Consider the following 26,296-nt stretch of genomic DNA (forward strand, 5'->3'; position numbering starts at 1 on the left):
TTGAGTAACGTAACGTTTCATAAAGCCGTATTAAAATTATCTCTGATCCTTTGAATGTTTTAATTAAGAAAATGGCTTTGCTTTGTCCACTCAATCATATGTAATAACTTCAATATCGATGAACGGATATTAAAAGAATTCGACATAGAGAGATGTACCACTAAGAAATGATTGAAAGTAATTTTCTAGACGACTTACACAAATAATTATTAGTTTCGTCTCCACATCTGAAAGGAATCATAGTATGTATGGAAGTTAAGTAGGCTATTCAGAATTTTATTCATATTGTATTACTTCATCCCAGAAGAGATTTGACCAAGGTACTGAACACTTTTCAAGAAATATTTTAATAAATATTTTCTTGGCGTAGTTATTACCACTGCACTTTTGTACTCCCGTTTCGAATCTTATCCAAAATACCGGTTCTTGTGGCTGTTTTTTTTTTCTCAGTTCCTCAAGCTAAATTCCAGTACTTTTAATTAAAATCGGATTCGGCCGTTTTTTCTACATTCCTCTAATTATTTTACCCAATAATTTGTAATATAAATTTAATTTCGACATTGTACAACTAATGTAATATCTGGAACCTTGACAGCGACAAAATGTGGTAAAATCTTTTCGGGCTATCAGCTGCAGAAGCTGATTAAAATTTACCGACTGATGATATGGACAGAGATGGTCCCTGAAACTTTCGTAATATTTAGCCAAGTTATAGGGCTAAGAGCTCGAGAAAATTTTATCAACTTGTGCCGTTTTCACACTTTTCTTCAATAAATTTAAAATGACCAATATACGTACTTGTTGAGTATTTTGCGTCACATTTTTTCCCCTTGGCACTACAGCCCCAGTGTGCCTAGGCCTACCTCCATGAACTTCTCCGTTCACTTCGGTTTTTTCTAGATCTTACACATTCGGTAGGACTCCTAGAGCGGGTGATCGGCTCGTCGCAAGGCCTCTACCTGCACACAAACACAGAAAAACGCATACACACAAACTAAACATCCATGCCCTGAGTGGGATTCGAACCCACGATTCCGGCTTCCGAGCGAGCGAAGACAGTGCACGCCTTAGACCGCTCGGCTACCGTGACCGGCAATTTGCGTCACATACCAGACAAATTTGCAGAATTATACTGTGACATTATGCCTGAAAGCCGGAATAGTGAAGTCACAGAAGACGGTCATTGCTAGGCAACGGCTTGTTGAAACACTTTTCCGAGACGACCAGCTGGAACAATCCGTTAATAAGCAACGACTAAATGAACACTAAGTTTCCGTTAAAACGGCAAGTTGAAACAAATTTTTATGGTAACGGCAAATAGGAGCGGAGTGAACAATTGTACCTGGTGTTCAACCTCCGATTCGCCGAGATACAGAATCCAGATATAGAGAGTTCCAGAGGACTGAGTGGTGAGGATGGACTAGTAAGCTGACGTGAGTTATAACTGCTCTAATCCTCAGGGTGTTATAATTACAAGAGCTTAAGACTTGTGAGTATACAATAAATCAGTTCGTCAACCCAAACTCTGTCTGAAAATCACTAATACACGTGACAACACATTATCTTTATACCTGTTTACGTACAATTCATGGCGATAAAATACTAAAGTAGACATTTCAAATACAGGCATGTGAAACGCATCTGTTAGAGATCCTGTCTGAATAATACGGCACGTATGCTGCATGTACGGCTCATAGTTGTGAATTCGTTTGAATCCCACACATGTCCGATATGCGTTCTTTCTGTGTAATTTTCCAAGTAATATCCTCTCATATGTTTCAACAACGCTGTAGTTAAGTTTGCAAATTAAATATTTTATATGTCACATATCCCATAGTTTTGGAAAAATTAATACAATTTTTCTTTTATAATCTCTTTTCAATTTCTGATATTTTAGAGCAGCTGCTTCAAATCCCTTTTACCCAGAGGGTTCTTGACACGAATGGAAGAGTCTGAAGCCTCTCATCCCACACTATGACCTTCAAGTGTGATTTAGCAGTTTCAATAAAATAATTACGGATAAACCGTACTGAGATGCATGTAGTACTTTTTCTGTTTAAATTGTGTTTGTAATGTAATGTGGCCTTTTAGAAGCTACAAGCCAGAAGGTCGCGGGTTCGAGTTCCGATGAGGTGGATATTTTCAATTGACCTAATCCTTCCAGCCACATTATGGCCTTGGGTTCGACTCAGCCACTAACAGGAATGAATACCAAGAAATTTCTTGGGGGGGGGGTAAAGAGCGGCCGGCGCATAAGGCTGACAACCTGACCGCCATCTGTGAACGGATTATCTAGAGAATATGGGATCCTCAACATCTAGCAAATCCTATGGGCCTCCATGGCCTGTTACAGGGATGGCATTACTTGTTAATGGGTCATTTTGAATGTGCCTCCGGAAAAAAATTCATGTACCCATACTCTGGGAAACATTGGTCCTGAAGATAACCATTCTCTCAGATCTTTCTGAATCTGGTGTTTTAAATTTAGAAATATATTTATAGGCCAGAAATTTGGTTGTGGAAATTAACTTTCATTTATAGTAATATTGTCACGCGTTAGTGACTAGACGCGTGGTTTGGATTGGTAATAGGAATTATTTAATTCTTTCAACTCGTAACTACAAGTGATTATAAATCTATCGCGAATCTCCACATTTTACAAATGACTACAACACACGCTAAGTCTTTTCAGTGTGGTGCGTTTTCGCCAGTCGTTGCCTGGGAACGACTCTGAACAATATGTACTCCTCCGCTTCTGTGCTCACGTCCATATTGGTTGCCGATTGTCTCACCACTAACTTACTGCCCCAAGTCTCGGTCGGTCGGACGGTTAAATTTCTGTCGGCTTCGTCAGCACAGTCATTTCTGGCTCCAACTGTCAGAGCCAGTGTCAGAGTTACTTTACGACTGGCGGTTTACAGCTTGTCTTGGAGCCAGGGATCATGGCGAGATCTTTTGAACTGAACACTTGTGGTCATAGTCCTTACATAACATCCTCTCTGACGAGAAGATTAGCGTATCTCTTATGAATATGATTGGCCTTTCATCAAGTGTACGTATCGCAAACATAACATGTTATCGACAATTCTTATTTTTGCACTACACACAAGTTCTCTGTCAGTACAGGCTTTGCAGACCAGATCATTCTTAACTTACATTCTGGCTCACTTTTCTTTAAGTAACATTGCGACTGACGATCAGTCAGTCTTTCTGTCTTGGTGTCGAGCCCCGGCTGGGGCTCATGATCACATTTTTTTTTTCTTTTTGTTTTTTCCGTATATGAAAGTTAATGTCCTGTCCATTTGGGGCGCCCTATCTGACGAAATGTCAGATCTGTCATATGTCACAGTCCGTATTAGTAAGTCCATTGTCAGTATTTACGTATATTTACAAATTTGATCTTAATTCCTATTTCTGTGTACAATATATACAAGGCCTCTGTCAATCCAGGCTCAGTACAGCAGATTATGCCCTATTTCTAGTAGTATTCGCTACCTCTGACTCACTTATAGCCCTGTTCTATTTATATAACTTCAGCATGGACTTTATAGAGAACATCGTTTCCAACGTTATCTTTGATTGTTGTGGAGGCCGTTGCGTTGTAAAGGACCGGTTATTTTTAACTGTTTACCTAGACAATGTCAAAATATTTGAATGAATGTATAAGGGGTGGGCCTTCTTGGCCCTTTCACCGCGACCATGTCAAAATATTTACAATTAATTGTAAAACTAACAATGTTCATAGGCTACACACAATATAGGGCTTATTTAGAATAACTTTCCACTGTTGGTTATATGTGAGGCGTGTTTCAGTATTGCCAATTTGAAATACTCCTGATACTGGAGCGCTGTATTATTTGCGTGTGACATAAAGTAAGTTCATTCTATCGTTCTCGGTTACGGTACAAAATCTGTCCCCTATAGACATGTACAACGGTTCGTTGTTCGCAGTTTCACACAGCGGCTAATTTGCATGTCGATTATCTCAGAAACCGGGTAGCTGCCAGTGGACAGAAAGAGTAATCAGCAACCTCTCAAGGCCCCAGGGTTCGATCGCGAGATCCATATGTTATTACTGAAGTGTATGACGAGGAGAATCACAGAACGATCAGGAAAACGTCGAAATGACTCGTTACACTGTTTACTTTAATTATTTTCCTTATGTAAAATATAAGTAATCACGCCTAACTTTCTAACCTAGAACGTATTTGCGCTGCAAAATTTTGTGATCACACATTTGTGTTTCACGAATCTCTACAATCGAATGAAATCTTCTCGTCTCTCAGGAATAGTTAGACACGGTATTGTATTTATTTAACTGATATGTTCCTTTATAATGTTTTCTTTCCACATATACCTGTGCCTCTGAGCGGTTTTCCTGACCAAAATAACATATATAGTAGTTTGTAGACCCGTTACTAGGTAGCGATCGCAAACAGTTTCCCGCGGCAACGAATCAATATGCAACAACAAGAGAACTATTGGAAGTGGTATTTTATTTTGTGGTCCGCGCCGCGACCGATGCTACGCAACGGCGCGGTAATTACACCTTTGCAGCAACAGCTGAACAACAAAAATAGAAGAGCTGTGATTTCTGCAGTGGTACGTGCCGAGGAGTTAAAAGGAAGAGGACCGGGGCGACCAAATCATTTCTCTATTGGAACCTGTGAAGAAAAGAGGCAGTTGGAAAGGAGTCGCCTTTCTTATTTAATGAGTTGAGCCGGAGGAACATTTATTATCCCGTATCCCAAAGACTGATCGAAATTGGAAGGTGCTATGGCATGGAAATGAATATGGAAAAAACAAAAGTAATGAAAATTTCGAGACAACTAACCCCAGTCACAATAAAGACAGACCAAAAACAACTGGAGAATGTGAAATGTTTTAAATATTTCGGTAGCTTGTTAACAGATGATGCAAGGTTTACTAGTGAAATTAAATCTAGGATTGCCATGGCAAAAGCTGCATTTAGCAAGAAGAAGAATCTTTTTACCAGCAAATTGGACTTAAAATTGAGGAAGAAACTAGTGAAATGCTGAAACATGGACACTTATGGCAGTAGATCGGAAACATCTGGAAAGTTTCGAAATGTGGTGTTGGAGAAGGATGGAGAAGATCAGTTGGACCGATTATGTGAGAAATGAAGAAGTGTTAATTAGAGTCAGTGAGCAGAGGAATATCTTACACGAAATAAGAAAACGGAAGGCTAAGTGGATTGGTCATGTTTTACGCAGAAGTAAGCTTCTAAAGGAAATTATTAAAGGGAAGATAGAGGGGCGGATAGAAGTGACAATAAGACGAGGAAGAAGAAGTAAGAAGATTCTGGATGACCTTGGGGACAGAAGAGGATACTGTCATTTGAAGGAGAAAGCTCAAGATCGCATTAAGTGGAGGAACTGTTTTGGAAGAGACTCTGGACCTGTCGTCTCACAGATTACTGATGATGATCCCAAGGATAACACATTTCAGACCAGAATCTTCGGGTCACACCCGTAGAAGTGGAAATTCTATACAAGCCCCTAGTCGGAAAGCTCATGAGTATTTAAAACATTATATTTCGCATAATATAATGAAATACTTTGTTAGGTTATTCTGTGGTTATTTAACTACACACAACCAACTGAAGGGATTATGTAGCATAACTTCCAATGGGAGAGTGACTGTTAGAAGTAGGAAAGCGTTTGGAAGGAACCAGCAGGAAAATTCCGTTGTTTGATTGGAGGAGTTGAGGACAACCAGAGAACTCTTTGGATCTCAGGTCTACTCTTCGAGATTCGAACTTTAAAACTCCTGAACATGAAGAAGAAATGTTCCCTAGTTCTCCTTTTCTCATCGCACGATCAATATAGAACATTAGTATGCCTTCCATAGAAGAACGGATTCGTGACTATGAAAAAGTGGTTGCACGGTAAATGGAAGATTATAGATTTCCTCAAGGGACCGTCCCCGTCAAATTACAGAAGTACAGGAAGACTAAGGAAGAGACACAACATCAGAAAGGAATAGCGGAAAATGTAAGGCATATTTGGCATTTAAAAGGAACCCTTTGGATTTGTATACTTTTGAATACTTTCTATTCCCAGTTAATATAGGCCTCTAATTTAGCGGCCTCCGTAGTCTAGAGGTAACGTTCCCACCTCATGACTCGTAGTACGCGGGTTCAAATACCCGGCGGAGGTCGTCGAATTTTTAAGGGCGGAAAAATTCAGGGAACAAGTCTTCCGGGAGGGACTTTAAGCCGTGGGTCCCGTGTCGTAGCTTTACGGCACGTAAAAGAACCTCATATCTCCAAAGGAGGTCACTGAGCCAAATTAACGGACGTTTCCCGCCCAACAGCAGTCTCTAATACCTCTGATAAATGGGGGAAGCATTATAGATACCTCTCAGCTAGTAGAGCCGGTCTCGCTGGCTGGGAGAGACCAATGTCGGTACCAGTACCGGTAGGGTATAGAGACTGGTAGAAATCATAGAGGGAAGCACAATGGACCAATACAGGTCTCAGTGCATGGGGAAAGCCACCCTCTCCAATAACTAACTAACTAGGCCTCTAATTTTCAATTGACCCAATCCTTCCAGCCGCACTATGCGCCAGGGGTCGACTCAGCCTCTAACATAAATGAGTACGAGGAATCTTCTTGGGTGTAAAGGCCAGCCGCCATCTGTGACCTGATTGTCTAGAAGATATGGGAGCCTCGACGTCCCGCAACCCTATGGGCCTCCGCGGCCCGTTTCAATGATTTCTTTACCTTTATTTTTCCTTTTTATTATTAGCCTATAGCGCTGATCAAAAGTAGTTTGTCGATTTCAAATAAAATGAGGGAAAAGAGGAATGAATATAGGATATTGGTAGGTAAGCCAGAAGGAAAATGACCACTGGGGAGACCAAGGCGTAGGTGGATAAATATTAAAATGGATCTTAGAGATACAGGATCGGATGACATGGACTGGATTGAACTGGCCCAAAATAGGGAATAGTGGAGGGCTCTTGTGAACACGGTAATGAATCTTCGGGTTCCATAAAATGTTGGGAAATTCTTAAATAGCTACACAACTGGTGGCTTCTCAAGAAAGGCTCAGCTCCATGGAGTTGTTTAGTTATGCTATACTTTAAAGCTTATTAATCAAGGGGCCTAAATTTCATGACATCGAATCTCAATCAGGAATGTTATGTATCCTGTAGAATATTCCTCTATGACAAGCGCGTTATTAATGACAATATTGATGGCGTTGTCGGTGAAAATATGTCAGAGCTAACAATGCACAGTATTGTTATATTTTTTGCTTCTGCGTTGAGTACTGGCTGTTTCTAATTCATCTTAACAAAATTTGCAATTAAAAGCATGGAACTAACAACACTTCATGAACAAAAGATAACTTACATACCGAGGCACGCGGTAGCGTACTTGGTTGAGTCGCTATGCTACAAGCCGGGAGGTCGCGGGTTCACGTCCCGATGAGGTCATTGGATTTGTTTCAATTGACCTAATCCTTCCAGCCGCACTATGACCCTGGGGTCGACCCAGCCTCTAACAGAAATGAGTACCAGGAATTAATTAAATAATTTTCCTGGGGAATAAAGCGCGGCAGGCGCGTAAGGCTGACAACCTTACCTCCATCTTTGAGCCGATTGTCTAGATAATGTGGGACCCTCAACGTCTCACAACCCTATGGGCCTTCGCGGCCTGGCACAGGGATAGCTTTACCTTTACTTTACCGAGGTTCCGACTCGTTCATGAATTCTATACGCAACAACATGAAATTTCTTTGAGATATAATCATTAAGTTCAGGATCAAAACTTGTTTTTGTGGTCACATTTTAATTAAAATTTTCTTCAGTGCGCTTAGTATACTTTCCTATAAGAATTTATAGCTGTAATTTAACACAACAGATATATTTTCCATTTTTACCTCATGATGAAGTCAAAGAGGATGAGATGGGCAGGGCATGTAACACGAATAGGGGAGAAGAGGAATACATATAGCATATTGGTGGGAAATTCGGAATGAAAGAGACCACTAGGACGACGAAGACATAGCTGGTTGGATAATATTAAAATGTATCATAGACAGTATAGGGTTGTGTGGACTGGATTGATCTGGCTCAGGGTAGGGACCAGTAGAGGGCTATTTTGAACACGATAATGAAACTTCGGGTACCGTAAAATTCTGGGAAGTACTTGAGTAGCTGCAAATCTGGTGGTTCCTCACGAAGGGCTCAGTTCCATGACGTAAGTTAGTTAGTTGGTTAACATGAACATAAATTTTAAGTTTTATAAAACTAAGGGCGAGGTCAGATAGGGGACGTAGGACAAATGTAACTGTTTATTGGAGAAATGCGTGCAATTACATAACGAGGAGTTTACATATCCTTGTTAAAAACGTTCCCAGTATTCTTAGCGCCGTGTATTGAGGAAATTACAACGTACTGAACATTCAGATAAAAACCAATTCCTACTTTAATGTGAAGAACTTCAGCATGGACTCTGCTCACAGCCCTGACTTAGCCCCCAGTGATTCCCGCTTGTTTGGGCCGCGAAGGAGAGAAATTTGAAGCTGACAACGAACTCGAACCGGTGTCCTGAACTGACTACAGAGCCGGGATGCATCCCTTAATGCTAGTGGCATCAGCAACTTCCTAGGGCGGTGGAAAAACTGTGTTCCTGTAAAGGAAGCAAGAAGGTAAAAGGTAAAGGTGTTCCTGTGCTTAACTAATTAAGAACTGTGCCATGAAGGCGTATGGGGGAGTGGATGTATTGAGCCACACTGTCTTGACCTCGGCACTACTTGGAGATGAGTGGTCAGCTTCACGCCCAAGCTTCTTTATCCGCGGGGAAAGAGCCCCCGATATCCATTGGGTAGGAGGCTAGGTGGGCCCCAAAGCCCGTTTGGACGTCGTGAAAAGAGAAAATATCCTAGCGCGAACCGAACTCCGACCTCTCGGTCGTCCAACCCGTAGTCAGTCGCTGTACCGACTGAGATATCCCGGCTTCCACTGTGAAGGAGGTGGATCTTTAGAAGACATGAGGGAAAGTCCAGGCCAGCCTTCAACCACCGTCATGATACAGGGAAGGCAATGCCAATGTCAACCCTTGTATCAATCATGCGGTCTTTGGGTAGTTGTTTGTTTTACATTTTGTAGGTAAGTGACAAATTAACTTAGCGGTATGTTGCATCTGGTCAACTCAAAACTTCACGAGATGAATGGGTGGTTTATTTTCACTGATAATATCAAAGATTACAGGGAAAAAAACATCGTTTTTAAAACGATGTATCTCGTTAGTAGCTTGGAAATAATTACTAGTATCTTGGTCTTGTATTTGCAGTTCTATGAAGTGCTGACCTGCGCCATGGCGAACTTAAAAGGCATACCCTCGCCCAGCGGTTCGCGTTTCGAGACAGTTGGTACGTTGTCGCAGAACCTTCATTCAGTTCCCAAGGGAACACTCTACTGAGAATTTGTTCTGCTTACGCATGGATGGGTGAGTGGTCTCAAGGATACGGCATTCAGTACAAGTTTATTCCTACTTTTCTCACTTCTATAAAGAGAGCTTGTGTTGTCATCATGCATGCGTGTGCAGTCACAATGTCATGAACCTCCTACCACTGAAGTTCAGTTCACCTTCTTATTTAAGAGTATTGCTCTACCACAGAAAATAAAAATATAGCAGCCTTATGGACTGTTGAGTTCTTTTTTTGAAGGGCCCTAAAACTTCGTGTTGTTTTGAGCAAGGAAGATTTGTTAATGCCATTCTTTAATAATATAAATTAACGGCAGGGTGGTTGGGCTAAATATGCATTCAATTTCATGTTTAATGGCGATAAGTAAGAGAATAATTATGCGTTGCTTGGTAACAGTCGGTAAACACGCTCTTGCGGAAAATGTTTTCCAGTCTATCGCTAGGTAACAATCATGAGAACAATACAAAGATTGTTGGAGGCGCTGTTTTCTGTTGGGCTCGTCCCGAGATTATACAACGAAGACGCCGGCCGAGCTGCAGTCAATTGTCTGCAGTTCTGTTGAATGAAGTGACGTGCTGTAGCTGGTTGTTGTGTCAGATAGTTCAGTTGTCAGTTCAGCTGAAAGTCAGCCTGTGAAGAGAAGGCTAGGAGGTTGGTGTGAAATGGCCGCCAGCCTGCGACCCAGTTACTTGAGTTGTCAGTTGACAAGAGTTCTGCAGTGTTGGCTGTGGCAAGAGAACCTGAGCGGTGGAGGCTGAAGAATCTCCACTGTGTTAAACCCTTTGCCAGGAAGCGGCTAGTGGAGACTAACAGACTAAGAACACTGGTCTGTGTGTGTCAGTGATCTGTGAAGTGTAACTCCGAGTGGTATAGAGGAGTGGTCATTAAATCCAGTACGCAATCCATACCCCATGTATAATCACACACCCCTAAATACGTAATAATATAAAATTTGTTACGGAGATGGATTATAAAAATAACTACAAATTCTGTACGAATTTGTATGTATTGTAGCATGTAGACCCATTGCTGGGCAACGACCGTCAGATAAGCAAATACACAAGAGCCGTTACTAAGTAACGGCTTCGGAAATAAACATTTTCCCATGGAAACGATTGAACTACAGTATTGAGGAAGATACTTTCTGTACGGTCCGTGCTGAGATGTTATAAGCGAGACAAGCTGAGAGCTGCAGTCCACCAGTGAATAGAAGGGTAGAAAGCTGGTGTGAGATGGCCGCCAGACTGTGAGTTAGTCAGTTGAAGCAATGAGTCAGTTTTGGGACATTCGCCAGTCAGTAAGGACGTAAGCAGAAAACATTGTTATGATACGTTGCCAGTAAACGGCTAGCGAAAACAAATTGAGAAGACTTAGTATGGACTGTACTGAGAAGATGAGTGCATGAGTTAGCGAGAGCGTTATAATTACTTGTGTTTACGGTCTGGAAGTGTTCAGTAAATCCAATTATCAATCCAAACCCCGTATATTGTCATACTCAATCACGTGACGGTATAGTTTATCTGTTACAAACATGACAAAATAACGATATTTCTGTTACATCGAAAAATGCAACGTATAATAAGCCTGTATTTTAATAAGAAGTTTTTTATGAAAATAAAATAATGACAATAATACAGGGTGTCTACAAAAGGTCTGACACATTTTGATCTTTAATAATTTGGAAAATAATGAAGATAGAAATAAACTGGTTACATTGTTGGATTGAGAAACTCAACAAGTTTTGTGTCTATTGTTAATAAAGTTGTACATATGCTCCATTTGTTGCACGTAAAATATCGAGACGATATTCGATTTCTTGCCAGGTTCGGGCAAGCATACCTACATCCACAGTGGTTATTGCGTCTCTTACTCTGGTAAGAGTACGAGAACGGATTTTGCAACAGATATGTTACGAAGAATAGAGGTTCATGAAAGATTAATTACAACCATATTGTTCTCTGTTGAAGCTTGCTTCCACATTTCTAGAACATTCAATCGCCATAACGTACGCATTTGGAGATCAGAGAGCCCTCATGAATACCGTGAAATGGCAAGAGACTCCCAAAAAGTGAATGTGTAGTGTGCTCTTATGCATGATCGAGTCATTGGGTCTTTCTTTTTCGCGGAAAAGACAGTCACATCAGTCATTTACCTAGACATGTTGCAGAAATTTGTATTCCCGCAAATTGAAGCGCTTCAGCCCGAAATCATTTTCCAACAAGACGGTGCGCCACCTCATTTGAGCACTATAGTTCGTGATGCTTTGGACAGACATGTTCCAGGAAGATGGATTGGAGGAGGTGCTCCAATTTCTTGGCCCCCAAGATCACCTGACATAACCCCACTGGACTTTTTCCTCTGGGGATATATCAAAGACATTTTTTATAAGACGCAGGTGAGAGACATCGATCTATTAAAAACCAGAGTAAGAGACGCAATAACCACTGTGGATGCCGGTATGCTTGCCCGAACGTGGCAAGAAATCGAATATCGTCTGGATATTTTATGTACAACAAATGGAGCACATGTACAACTTTATTAACAATAGACACAAAACTTTTTGAGTTTCTCAATCCAACATTGTAACCAGTTTATTTATATCTTTGTTCTTTTCCGAATTATTAAAGATCAAAATGTGTCAGACCTTTTGTAGACATCTTGTATTTCATTTCAGTTCTTATTTATTTATTTACGTGTAAATTTAACAGCCCAAAGGCCAATTACAAAGCGAGCAAAAGTAAAGAAAAAATACAGAGCACACAAAACAAAGTACAAAAAACAATTTATATAATTTGGTAATGATAATAATTATTCCATTACCGCACATCAAAGCTATAACTAAATTGTGAGAAAAATAAAATATATACATTTACAGTAATTGTAATTAATAATACTGAAACAGTAAAGATAAAAAATGGAAAAATGGCTTATTTAGAGTCGTAAAGAGTAAAGTAATTTAACTGCATTATGGTTCAATCCTACGACTACCAGCACACGAGTCCTGGACGGTATTTTTCACCAAAATTATATCTATTTTTGAATTACGAATTTGCATTACCCAAATAAGAAATGAACAGCATAATACGTAGAGGACAGGGAACATCGAATTGAGAAGCAGGTTTTATAAGTTCTACTCAGAACTTCTGTTTTGAGAATTTTTCCTTTCTCTCACACACTTACTCACCTTTTTATTGCGACTGACACAAGAGTCCCATTAGACGGTGTAATGGAAAGGGGCTCAGTTCCATCCCACCCTGCATTTCACAGAACTGGCTAGGGCTAAATGCGACGTAGTAAAACCGACTATCCAAGGCTACAGAATATGCTTGTGGTAATGTTATTACTCCAAGATATTTTCTGTCAATAAATCTAAGGTCTGTCTGACTTTCAGGAGAACTAACTTAGCCTATTCTACGAGTACTTTTAAAGCGCAGAGATCGTCTGCTTTTTGTTTAACACCTTAACGAATTGGATCAATGCGTTGCCAGCTCTGTAAACACGGTCCGACACACTATAGAGGAGGCTGTTTTTTTCCGTGTCCGCAGTGACGTCACGCAGCGGTGGATGGTGGTCACGTGACACGTGTTTCCTATGATGCATGTCCGTTCCTCGACTATATAAGTGAAATAATTCGTTCGGTTCAAAGACGACGAGTCAGTTCTCGGTTGAAAATAGCCACGGAAATTTCGTAGTTGAAGAAGAGTATAAGAAGTCAGCCTCTGAAGATTTAACGTGTGATTTGAAGACTTTATGTGTGCTGTAGCACAGTGATATTAGGATATTGTGATTCAGTGAGACTTCTATAGTTCCTGTCTTATAAATCCGTGAGGACTAGTGCAGGTAGACTGAGAATATTTGTGTGGAGTAATTGTAAATTGTGTAAATGAGCAAGAGTGTTATAATTATTTGTAGTTATGACCTATAAGTATCCAATAAATCCAATTACCAATCCAAACCCGCGTCTTAGTCACTGCAACAAGTGACAATATATATTGGTTTACCTTTTATAAAACCCCAAAATAAAAGAACAGTTTGTAATGCTTTTTTGTTGATGTTCTGCTGTCCACTTATTTGTTCTTTACAATATCACTAGTGGCGTACAGATAAAAATATGTTACAGCTTTGTTACAATGGCACGAGTTAAATATTTCGAGATTAATTTAAACCAAAGCTGTCTATTCAAACAAAGTGTTTTGTTCGCATCCTGTGTTCTGTGCTATATATCCTATTCATGCAGTTGTCAAACGGAATGTGATTGCTCATGCGACAAAAGTGAGAGTTTAGCACAGAATCTGTTTGTTCGTAGCTTTAAGTGGAAGAGTAACAAGCCCGCGAATATTATGAATAGTCAGTATACGTACATGTGTGTGTGTTTGCGTGCGTGTACATTACTTTTTTTAATATTGCTAGTGAGGTGGGACTGAGTCCCTTCTACTGCGGCCCCTTCTGGCCTATTGTACCAGCCCCAGATGATAGGTGAGGGTGATTGTGGAGCAATTGGTGGAATGAAGATTGGCAGGGGAAGCCGAAGTACTCGGAGAAAACCTGCCCCAGCGCCACTTTGTCCACCACAAATCCCATTTGACCAGAACCGGGATCGAACTCGGGCCGCCGCGATGGGAGTTTGTATATCAAGTAAAGTACATTTGTCCCTTTGCTTAACTTATTAAGCATCACTCCATGAAGACGTATGGGGAATGGAGGTATAGCTTCATCATTCTTGACCTCTACAACTAGATGGAGCTGGTCACCTTCACGTCCAGGCTAATTTTCCATTGGAGAAAGAGACTCCGGTGTACATTGGATAAGAAACTTTAAGGTTTCCTGAGAACAGGAAATATCTTGTTGTGTTTGATATCCTCATAGATGTGGCTACGGGAGTGTTCTGTCTTCTGGGATGTAAGACCCGAGTGAAACCCCTGCATATTGTTGCTTATTGTTTCGATTGTGGTCTTCAAAGTTTTGACATTGATTGTACTGTTCAGAAGAAATAATAGCATAATTGCACATAAACACATACAGTTCTTATCACGGTGGTCGTAGCGAAGAAGGTGTCTTTTTTGTCACAAATATTTTCAATTTTCAGAATGTTGCTGCTGATAATAATAATAATAATGAGAGAGGTACAGCTATCCTTGTAACAGGCCGTGGAGGCCCATAGGATTGTGAGACGACGAGGTTCTCACATTTTCTATAGAATCGTCTGACAGATGGCTGTGAGGTTGTCATCCTTACTCGCGGCAGCCCGTTACCCCCAGGAAGATTCCTGGTACTCATTTCTGTTAGAGGCTGAGGCGACCACAGGACCATAATGCGGTTGGAAGGATTAGCTAAATGGAAAAATCCTGTGACGTTATTGGTAATCGAACCCGCGACCATCCGGCTTGTAGCATGGTGCCTCAACCAACTACGCTACCACGTGTCCCCATAATAATAATAATAATAATAATAATAATGGCACGTCGCCCCGTGACTTTAGACGCTGGTTTGGCTCGGTAAATCGATTTATTGGATCTTCACCAGACGGAGCTACAACTAATTTTAACACTCGCCATCTTGCTGTAACTACACATATAACAATTCGTAACTACGAACAGTGATAACTGATAACACTCTAAACGTTACTGTGACTGCACCACATAAAATAAAGTCTTCACTTCTGACTTCTGTGTCTGAGCGCTCAACCGAGTTTGAGTCTGAGTCTTATGTTACGACCGACGGTCAGTCCGCCAGTTTATCTTGGCATAAAGCACCAATCGGGCTTACGAGCAGATTTTTATTACTGTCAAGACTGCTGCGGCTTTGTTAATGTGGACCGCTCTTTCTGACGAGAGGACGGATCTGCCATTTAGAATTGCTGCTGGTCCTCGTCAGAGCAGTCGCTCTCGGGCCCGAGTTCCATGGAACTCCTTACCATATTTTACTGTCTCTGATTCGAGACTTCCCTTTTCGTCGCCACCTGCTACTCGCAGGATCACGGTGGAGGTATTCGACCCCGCCTCCACACGGCTTACTCCTGGTTGTAACTGTTGGGCGGCCGTGATAACAGATGCCGGTTCGAAGGTTTCTATTCTACTTTTGAGATCGTATTATGTGAGAAACCATTGGAATTACCATTGTTACTATATCTGTAGCCTTGTATTTGTTAACAGTGTACCCTCGGATCTTGTGTAGCTAATCGTTACCTAACAGTGGCTGACGTTGCGGGAAAAGTGTATACCCAGCTGTTGGCTGGCAGTGGACGTTTGCTTCGACTTCGATATTCCAGCTTTTAGACAGCACATCTCATTGTTACTAACAGTAAAGGCGACGAAGCCGACTGTGGCGGTGTTTATGTCAGAATGATAAGTCGAATCATTAAATAAGTTTTCTGACAGCAGCAAGAAAGCCAGTCACATTCAAACACTGGAAAGGAAACAATCTATGGAATTACTATAGATGATGCAGCAAAATACAACAAGAACTACTAATGACGCTGGAGCAATGTCAAAGTATACGAAACAAGACCTAAAAGGTCTGGAAAAATTATGTTATGCAATAAGTAATTGGTCCTTAAAAAGTGAAAAATGTCAACAAGCAAGATCCAGCCTTTTCCGAGGATAAAACAAGACTAAGAATAATTCGGTCATTAAATATTTTGACAACAGCAAAACGCCAATCACAGGCAAGCACTAGAGAGACAGTACATTAATAGAGAAGATGTAAACAAGCCGATCACAGTGGCCGCACGGTGTAAGGCATGAACTGTCTTCGCCCACTCGAACATTGGGATTGTGGGTTCGAATCCCACTCGAAATATGGATGTGTATTTACGTTTATACTGTGTTTGTGTTGTTCTGTGTGTAGGTAGCGGCTTTGCGACTGGCTGATCCCCGTCCAAGGAGTCCTAACGACAGCGTAAAAGATCAGTAAATTTATAAAACGGCAAAGGTCCAGCAAAAGGGATGTAGAGCCACAAATATACATTTTTCTTCTATACGTTCCTTTAGGTAGGGGAAGACCATTTTAAAAATCCGGAACTGAAGGGTACCAAGCATTCCGCCTAATATAGGAGTACTGTGCTCTTAACCTCTTCTTCAATGTAATTGTGATTTGTTCCTGCTGTTCCAAAATATTGTGACATGTTGAGCTCTGAATGACGCCCCTCCCTCCGCCAGCCGTGATGCGCCGAGCGAAGCCGAAGCGAGCCGATGTTAGCCGAGTCCTAGCATCCTGGTCGCTAGGCAACGCAAGTCAACGCGGTGACGTCACCGAGGGATATCGCGGTTACTAGGCAGCCGTCAACAACTCCGGACAGCGTGGCTAGCAACAAGGCACCAGGCAACAACTGTCCGATCGAGGCTACATAAGAAGCAGCGAAGGCTATTCACAGTCAGTTATAAAGTAACAGTCGCCGAGTCAGTTGAAAGACAACAGCCGCGTGTGCGATAACCAGTGATAACCAGTCATATCTGGAGTGTGTAATTCAGGGAGACTTGTATAGCTCCCGCATTATTAGTACGTGAAGACTCTCGAAGAGAGTGTTAAGAGATTTTGTTCTAGGGTTTGTAAAGTGTGGAAACCCGTAATATTGTGATAATTAATTGTAGCCGTTATTTAGAGATTGTCAAATAAACCAATTAACCATCTCTACGGCGTCTTCAGTAACGGAAACACGTTACAATATTTTAACTTTGGCACAGGTTTGAATGATGTGTTTAAAGGGCAAAGTTGTCCGCATGTTTAAGTAATTAAGCACTACGCCATGAAGATCAGCCGCTACCTTTCCCCCCCCCCTTGTCACTACAGCCGCAGTGGGCCTAGGCCTACCTCCATGAACTTCTCCGTTCACTTCGGTTTTTCTAGATCTTACACATTCGGTAGGACACCTTGGGAGGGAGATCAGCTCGTCACAAGGCCTCTACCTGCACACAAACAGAAAAACGTACACATACAAACTAAACATCCATGCCCTGAGTGGGATTCGAACCCACGATCCCGGTTTCCAAGCGAGCGAAGACAGTACATGCCTTAGACCGCTTGGCTACCGTGACTGGCCAGCCGCTACCTACACACAGAAATACACAAGCACAAAATAAACGCACACATGGATCCATGTCTCGAGTGAGATTCGAACTCACGATCCCAGTGTTCGAGTGGACGAAGACGGTTCAAGCCTTATACCACGCGGCCATTGTGATATGCAAGCAACTACGTATCGTTCGACGAAAATATCCTTTGAATTAAATACAATAGCCGTTACGTATCGCACGTCGCACAAGTTGTTTTCATGCACGAACGATACTTGGAACTCAGTCTCTTGAAGCGGCAGGAGAGGATGAAGTGACTATTCAAATTCAGCACAGCCTGAAGGAAACTGAAAGCATACGGTTCAGTGGATGCGAGGGTTGCCATAGATATTTTCTTCTTGAAAAGACTGAGGTTTAAGAGTCATATAGTTCATTGACACTAATAATGTTTTCTTACAGGGAATCTTGGTACATTGACGTTAGCTGACTGCTCGTGTACTGGCTTTCCTGTTCCGGGGTGGGGGTGTCTGTACGCTGCTCGAAGAGTATTCTGAGCCGTTTGACGAGCGCAGAGATCACTTAGCTTACAAATTACACAAGAACAAATATATGCGGTTTGTTTTGACACGTTACACACAGTATACAGCACAATCCACGAAGTTAGAATGAGTAGAATGGCAACAATTGATGTTATTATTAAAAATATAATTTTTTATTTCATTTCTAAAGATTTTGGATCGCCTCTATGGTCTAGTGGTCAGAGTTCTTGGCTACAGATCCAGAGGTCCGGGTTCGATTCCCGGCGCTACTAGATTTTCTGAGAAGTAGCGGGTCTAGAACGGGGTTCACTCAGCCTCATGAGGATAATTGAAGAGCTATTTCAAGAAAATAGCGGCTCCGGGCTACAAAACCGAGATTATCGGCCATGGGGATTCGTTACGCTGACCACGCGACACGCCTATCTGCTAAAGTTGGTACTAACTTCGCCGACAGGCGGCGGTCGCTCAATCGGTATAGTTCGCTTGAGGACTACAAGCCACGGAGTTTTCTATAGAGTCTTCTTCCTCTTTTCCTGTTGGTTCCACTTGGAGCATAGGGCTTCAGTGAAACGCTCGTTTCACTTTAGTTTATTAACCTGAAGCAGTCTGTAGGACTCCCTGGACGAGGAATCAGCCCTTCGCATGGCTGCTACCTACACACAGACATCCATGCCATTAGTAGGATTTTAACTCACGATCCCAGTGTTCGAGCGAGCGAAGACATTTCGCGCCTTACACCGAGCGGCTACTGTGATCGGCTTTCTGTAGATTAAAAGAATGTAGACAGTTTTAAGGTATCATATTGATTCTCAAAGGGCGATCACAGCGGACACGAGGTGTAAGGCACAAAATACCTTTTCCCTCTCGAACACCGTTTACGAATCCCACTGATGGTGTGGATGAATGTCTCCATTCCTTCTGTGTTTGAGTTGCTCTGTGTAGGTGAAGGCCTTGCGAGGGGCTGATTCCTCGTCCAAGGGGTCCTACCGGCTATAATATTAATAGTTTCAGATTCATTGTGAATGGGAATATGCCAAGGGTCATAATCCGTCAAGAAGTAGAAGAAGAATACGAGGATTTATGAAGGACACTGATTTATAATTTGCTGATACTTAATTGAAAGTGATTTTTATTTGTTATATAATTTTATTTGTCCTTTCTGTTCCGTTGATAATTTTTTGGAATGAATATGGACCTATTTGACATATAATTACAAAAATTATTATACGAAGAGGCGCGCCTGATGGAAGGATTTGTTGTTGCCGCATTCATAAATGAAAATTATGCCGGGGGCCGAGTGATGCAGGAAAACATGCTTCAGCCTCAATCATGAATAAAAGATTTGGTGTTGCCAGATTCACGAAGAATGTATTAGGCGTATTTACTGCAGCCGCATTCAAGAATGACGCATTTGCCATTCTCTCATTCATTTTCTGCTTCTTCTTTAGTGGATCAGGCTAATTCTATTCCGGTCTCGTATTTCCGTCTGCCATTTTCTCAGGGTTGCCAATAGTCTCCCTCATACGGAGAAAAAAATAATTCCATAGCCGCTTTGTTGAAGAATCGGATAAAGTGGCCGCTTTTATGAAAATTATGTTGCAATGGAGGATTTAGAATTACATGCTTTGGTGATATCAACGTTCAAATGTAGGCTGCAGACGCTTCAGTTATTGAACATGGGGGGAAACATTCAGGTATCGAATTCATTGATATTGTACGAAAGAAACAAAATGAAACTTGGAAATTTAAATATGGTTATTTACGCTATTTCATAGCGGCCTCCATAGTCTAGGGGTAACGTTCCCACCTCATGCCTCAAGGTACGCGGGTTCAAAAACCCGGCGGAGGTCGTGGAATTTTTAAGGGCGGAAGAATTCAGGGAACAAGTCCTCCGGGAGGGACTTTAAGCCATGGGTCCCGTGTCGTAGATTTACGGCACGTAAAAGAACCTCATGTCTCTAGGATACCTCTGAGCAAAATTAGGCCAAGTTTCCCGCCCAACTAGTTTCCAATTCCTCCGGTAGTTGGGGGAAGTATCAGGTACCACTGCCAGAGGAGGGAGGACCTCTCTGACAGAAAGGGACTAAAGTATTAGATACCACTGCCAAGTAGAGGGTAGAAACCTTGCTGGCAGAAAGGGACTAGGAACCCCTGCCAGAGGAGGGACGACCTCGATGACAGAAAGGGACTAACTATTACATACCACTGCCAGTAAGAGGTTGGAACCTCGCTGGCAGAAAGGGGCTGGTAGTAAGCACCAGTACCGGTAGGGTATGGAGACAGTAGAAATTAAAGGGGGACCCACAATGGACCAGTAACCGGTCTAAGTGCGTGGGGAAACCCACCTCCTCAATACGGAATACGCTATTTCCTATTTCTGTACGGTCGATCACAGTGATCACGCGGTATAAGGCAGGAACCGTCTTCGCCTGCTCTAACACTGGGATCGTTAGTTCGAATACCACTAAACATATGGATGTCTGTGTGCGTTTATTCTGTGTTTGTGTCGTTCTGTGTGTAGGTAGCGATCTTGCGACGTGCTGATCCCCTTTCCAAGAAGTCCTGCCGATTGTGTTCGGATTAAAAAACTGAAAAAGCGGCCAAGTCCACAAGGGTTGTAAAGCCATAGATATTTCTGAACGAACATAATACACGTAAAATTAGCGCAATTACGAAATCATATCTCAGAAACTGTTTGTCCGTTTGTTTAATCTCCGAATATATTCAACTGCTTTCAGTTACATTTAACGTTTGAGATTTATAACAAATTTGCTTGTTAAATTTTATTTGATTCTATAAATAAAACAAAATCCGTGGCTTTAGTCCGCAAGCGAACTATACCGACCGAGCAAACCACGCTTGTCGGCGAAGTTAGTGCCAAATTTAGAGGATAGAGGGCGTCGCGTGGTCAGCGCACCGAATCCCCACGGCCGTTAATTTCGGTTTTCTAGTCCGGAGCCGCTGTTTCCTTGAAATAGCTCCTGAATTCTATAAGGGTCAAATATATAAATTGTTTGACAATAATATAAAATTCGCTCCAGACACAAAGTGGAAACCTATAGAATATGTTGACACCATTAATATGTCCTTTAAATATTTTTCAATGTAATATATTTTTACTACATTTATTCATATTCTGGATATTATCCATTTCCCTATTTGTCTATTTAGAACAGAGTTTCGGAGACTGGATACTACCTCCGTCTTCAGGACGATAGACAGTGTCCGAACAAGGGAGTAATTATATTAATATGCCGTCCTCACGAACCTTTGAATCTTCTTTACGAATTTTGCTCTTCGTATTTGAACTAGATCAATGTTACCGGAAAAGTTTCTCCAAAACAAAACTAAAGAATCTAACTGTATTTAGAGAACTTTCTGCTCGAAAGGTGCTTCGGCATGAATGGTTTGAAGTCCTCTTCTCTTTACCTTAAGATGAAAGTAAAAAATTGCGTAATATGATACCTATAAAAATTATTATTATTATTATTATTATTATTATTATTATTATTATCATTATTATTATTATTATTATTATCATTATTATCAGCTTCCCATTTTCCGCTCTCGAAATTAACTTTTAAAGTTCTTTTCTGTTATTGGTGCTGGTATTATAAAGAGAGTATATGAGCACGTTACGCAATTTTTAAGAGGATTTTTAAAATATTTGTTCATATTTATGGGGGCACGCGGTAGCGTAATTGGTTGAGGCCCTATGCTACAAGCCGGAAGGTCGCGGGATCGAATCCCGATGAGGTGAATTTTTTCAGTTTACCTCATCCATCCAGCGGCACTATGACCCTGGGGTTGACTCAGCCTCTAACAGAATTGAGTACCAGGAATTAATTAAATAATTTTGCTGGGGTGTAAAGCGTGGCCGGCGCGTAAGGCTGACAAACTTACCGCCATCTGTGAGCCGACTGTCTAGACAATGTGGGGCCCTCAACGTCTCAGAACCCTATGGGCCTCCATGGTTTGTTACAGAGATAGCTTTACCTTTATTATTATTATTATTATTATTATTACCTAAATTGTAACTTAGATTATTATTATTATTACTGTTTTGTTATCATCTTAATTACTGAAACGTTACAATTGCATGTTTTGTGCTTTTTGTGTTTCTTTCTTTCAGTCGTTCTCGCCTTGTAATTGGCCCTTAGGCTATTGAGTTACCAAGTACATAAATAAGAATTGAATTTATTAATTATATTGTTATATTTAAATGTATCTCAGAGAAATTGAGTGTAAGGAGTAAGATTTACCTAGCTTAGGATAGGGATCAGTGGTGGCCTCTTGTGAACACGATAATGAAATTTCACCTTTCACAAAGGGAGTCAAACTTCTTTACCTGCTGAGCTACTATTTATCAGGAAGGACTGTGCACCAAGCAGTTCATTAGGGCTATCGAATACAACGAAAGCACATAGAACTGTTTCCATTTTTCGATTGTATTTCTTGTTTAAGGCAAATTTGTCATAGTTTAACACATTGTTGTGTTTTGTGGTATTGTCACAAATACGGGTTCTAGATCGCTTGACTGCATTTATTTACATTTCAGTTACAAATTCACGTAATCACTCTCGATTACAACAATGTCGTTTTTCTACACAATTTAAGTTTACCGTTGCATACGCATTAGGATTCTCTGTCTTCACTAGTCGTCTCCTAGCAGTGGATCTAAACACAGAAACTAGCGCTTCAGATTACTATGAAGTCGTCTTGTTATTACGTCTTCAATCACTCTGAACTCTTCTGTCCTAATCTGTATTCTGTTGATCTTCATAATTCACTAAAGACACGCTCCATTCTTGTCCTTGTACTCTCAACTGCTGTACCCCCCTGGACTCTCCTTAGCAGCAAGCGGACTCGTGTTATATACCCGCGGCACGGACAAAATAGAAAACACGGTTCTATTGTTGCATAGCGCAGACCAGACAGAAAATAAATCACGTGATAGCTATCACGCCAGTCCATTGGCGCGCTGAATGTTGCCTCGCAACAAGCTATAAACATTTTTCCTATTGTTGCGTGCGCGTATCGCAATATGTTTGCCGAGCCGTTGCCTGGCAATGCGTTGACATGTCACAATATTTTGAGGAACTGTTTTTCCGTATTTGTTGGCATTTAGGTTTTGGAGTCATAAAATAATGATACATTGTACTTTTAATTCTTAGAAGGATTTTATTTTGGAGAATACACGAATATGTCGAATATTAACACTTTTTGCAGGAGACATTGATAATATTCCATCTTTTATCCTGCCTTCCTCTTCACATAATAACAATTCCTAATAACTAAGATCACTCCCCGAAGAATCTCCTTGTACAACACATCTTACTAGAGCTAGCTAAATTACATAGATACGTTTCAATTCCCGAGGATAACTGCTCCAATTTGTGTATGCCGATGTGAAGCTTTGTGAGGGATATTCTGTACATAGTAATTATCATGAAACCATGTGTGTGTAATAAGTTAAACCTCCCAATTAATTCAAAATTACTTAATAGTAGGATACATTCAGACTGCATTAGGGCGTTAGCGCCAAATTATGTAATATAAATAAAATTATGAAAACTGGTGCTATTAGTTGTAAGAAGAGTAAAGAAATTTACAAAACTGACATTCGTTTAAAATAAGATAACAATTTGAATTGGAATGCTAAGCAGTAATTTATTTATAATTGGAAGGAGCTGTAGAATTGATACATTGAAAACGACTAATTCAGCTCCAGCTAAGAAGGATGTCCATTTGAAAGTCAAGATGTGTGTATGCCGGACTGAGATTTTTGCCAGGGCGCAGGATTGTTTCACTTCTCGACGCAATCGGACTATAAACTGAAACAGAGGGAAATGTGATTACTAACGGGAGAAATGTGACCATAGGAGATTTTTAAGCACAGATGCTGTAAGGACATTGTCTGGTAAAGAACTCTGTTGACGTGGGCACGCAAATTTAGATAACAATGTAAAACAATATTCGATAGAAATATTAAACACATTATTGTCTTGGGAACATTCTTTATTTTCATTACGTTATGCGCATTACGCCTCATGCGATGTTCTCCCCGTCGTCTTTATTTTCCTCCGTTCAGCAGATCCAGTTTCTGAAACGTCGTCTTTTTCTTAGTTATCTTAAAACCAGGACGATGGATAAAGTCCGAAAACCCTATATCTCTGTGTGTTATACACCATCGTCAGAATCCTATAGTAACTACTTAAAAATTTAGGATATTTAAGGAAGCGCGTATATATCCTGTCCCGTTGATATAAATTATTTTCATCGACAGGGGTTTTTTAATTCAGTAATTATAAATCTCCCAATAAATTATTTTTTGCTAAATTTATTTTAAGCCTCGTTCGACAATATGCTTCCACATACTTGGAGATATTTTCAAATTAACTATAACAGATAGTTATATTATTACTCTATGCTCTTTTAAAAAGAGGGATGAAGTGACAGGAGGTTGGAGAAAACTGCATAATGAGGAGCTTCATAACTTGTTCTCTTCTCCAAGTATAATTAGAATGATCAAATCAAGGAGGATGAGGTGGGCAGGACATGTAGCACGAATGGGGAGATGAGGAATGCATATAGAATATTGGTGGGAAAGCCAGAAGGAGAGAGACCACTGGGAAGATCAAGGCTTAAGTGGTTTCACAATATTAAAATTGATCTTAGAGAGACAGGATGAGATGGTATGGATTGGATTTATCTGGCTCAGGATAGGGACCAGTGGAGGGCTCTTGTGAAGACGCTAATGAATCTTCGGCTTCCATAAAATGCTGGGAAATTCTTGAGTAGCTGAGATTTGGCTTCTCCTCAAGAAGAGCTCAGCTCCATAAGTAAGTAAGTAAGTAAGTAAGTCCCTTAGGCTGATATATTGTGTTAGTGTAATTCAGTGTAGGCCTGCTTGTGATACGGTATATGCCAGCCGGTACAGTTACAAGGCTGTGGTCTGCAAACCAGGAAGGAGGCTCTGATTTCCAACAAGGCCAAGGAAATTTTCTTACCTGGATAGGGGTCAGACCAGCCCGCCTAGTTTCTTGCGGTGTTATTCCTAATTTTGCATAGGCACAACTTTGTCTTTACCATTTATATTTGCTTGAATATGTTTTCTTTATTGGCGTCTATGAGGATTTCTGGATTCTTCTTTATGATGCTTATGTTCTCCTCCAACATATCACATCAGCATGAGCAAGTACGTTTTAAGGTATCGATTTCCAAATAAAATTTAGCCAAAGTATTTCAAATAATAATACACGAAATACAAGTAATATTAGCAATTAAATTTTTTACACTGACACGTGCTGTGAATAGCTTTGTCATGAATCATAGCAATGGATATAAATGGATCGTTTATGTGTTCTTCCTATACTTGATGTTTATTTTTTATTTACCGTTTCCCTCTCCCATTTACAACTGTGAGGCCGTATGGTATTGGGCGCCAGTAATCTTAGATTAGGGTGCTTACAATTAGAGGTGGTGTATTCTTGGTAAGGGTTGGCTGTGCTCAGGATTCGCTTGGCTAGAAATCTAATCCCAGGGTCTTAATAGGCCTTGTTTCGGCAGGCACGAAGAACATTTTAGGACAGATTTCCACACAACAACAAAGGTTAGCACCTGATAAAAAGATATAAAGCTATCCCGGTAACAAGCGTGGAGGCCCGTAGGTTTGTGGGACGTCGAGGCTCTAATTTTTCTGGACATTCAGATCAAAGATAACGATAAGATAGTCTTAGGCGCTGACCGCTCTTTACACCCAGGAAGATTTCTGGTACTCATTTCTGTTAGAGGCTGAGTCGACCCCAGGGCCATAGTGGGGCTGGAAGGATTAGGTCAACTGGAAAACCAAATGATGTCATCGCGAATCGAACCCGCGATCATTCGACTTGTATAATGGATTTATTAACGAATCACAGTTATTGTCGCACTGATATACAGATCGCTGCATATCCTCCTCAGAAACGTTAAACACTATCGTAATTTCCGAGTCGAAATTATTGTCCAGGGTCGCATACTGATCGCTTAGTAATGTAATGTGCAAGAGAGCTTAGTAACTTATATTAGAATTTCTGCGGAGCGCAGATTTCCGTCCGAATTAGTCAAGCTACGGTCTAGACGGTCGGGGTTCAAATCCCGATAAGTGCCAAGAGATTTTCTCTTCTTCGCAGCCTCCTGACCGCCTCTGAAACCTACACAGCCTCCTATCCAATGGGTACTGAGGATAATTTCCCCAGAAGTAAAGCGGTCTCAGCGTGAAACTGACCACTCCCTACCTAATGCGGAGGT

At 41.0% G+C, this 26,296-nt stretch overlaps 1 long non-coding RNA gene across 2 annotated transcripts in view; it reads left to right on the forward strand.

The window, feature by feature from the left end:
* Positions 1-26,296, forward strand: part of LOC111869710 — a 185,263-nt gene that overhangs the window by 33,704 nt on the left and 125,263 nt on the right. For both annotated transcript variants that reach the window (XR_002843707.2, XR_004513582.1), the window contains exon 2: positions 9,324-9,479. This is a non-coding gene — a long non-coding RNA (uncharacterized LOC111869710). The remainder of the gene's footprint in view (positions 1-9,323; positions 9,480-26,296) is intronic.

This window comes from Cryptotermes secundus, unplaced genomic scaffold (assembly GCF_002891405.2).
Source record: "Cryptotermes secundus unplaced genomic scaffold, Csec_1.0 scaffold2057, whole genome shotgun sequence".
In the NCBI taxonomy this organism is placed as follows: domain Eukaryota; kingdom Metazoa; phylum Arthropoda; class Insecta; order Blattodea; family Kalotermitidae; genus Cryptotermes; species Cryptotermes secundus.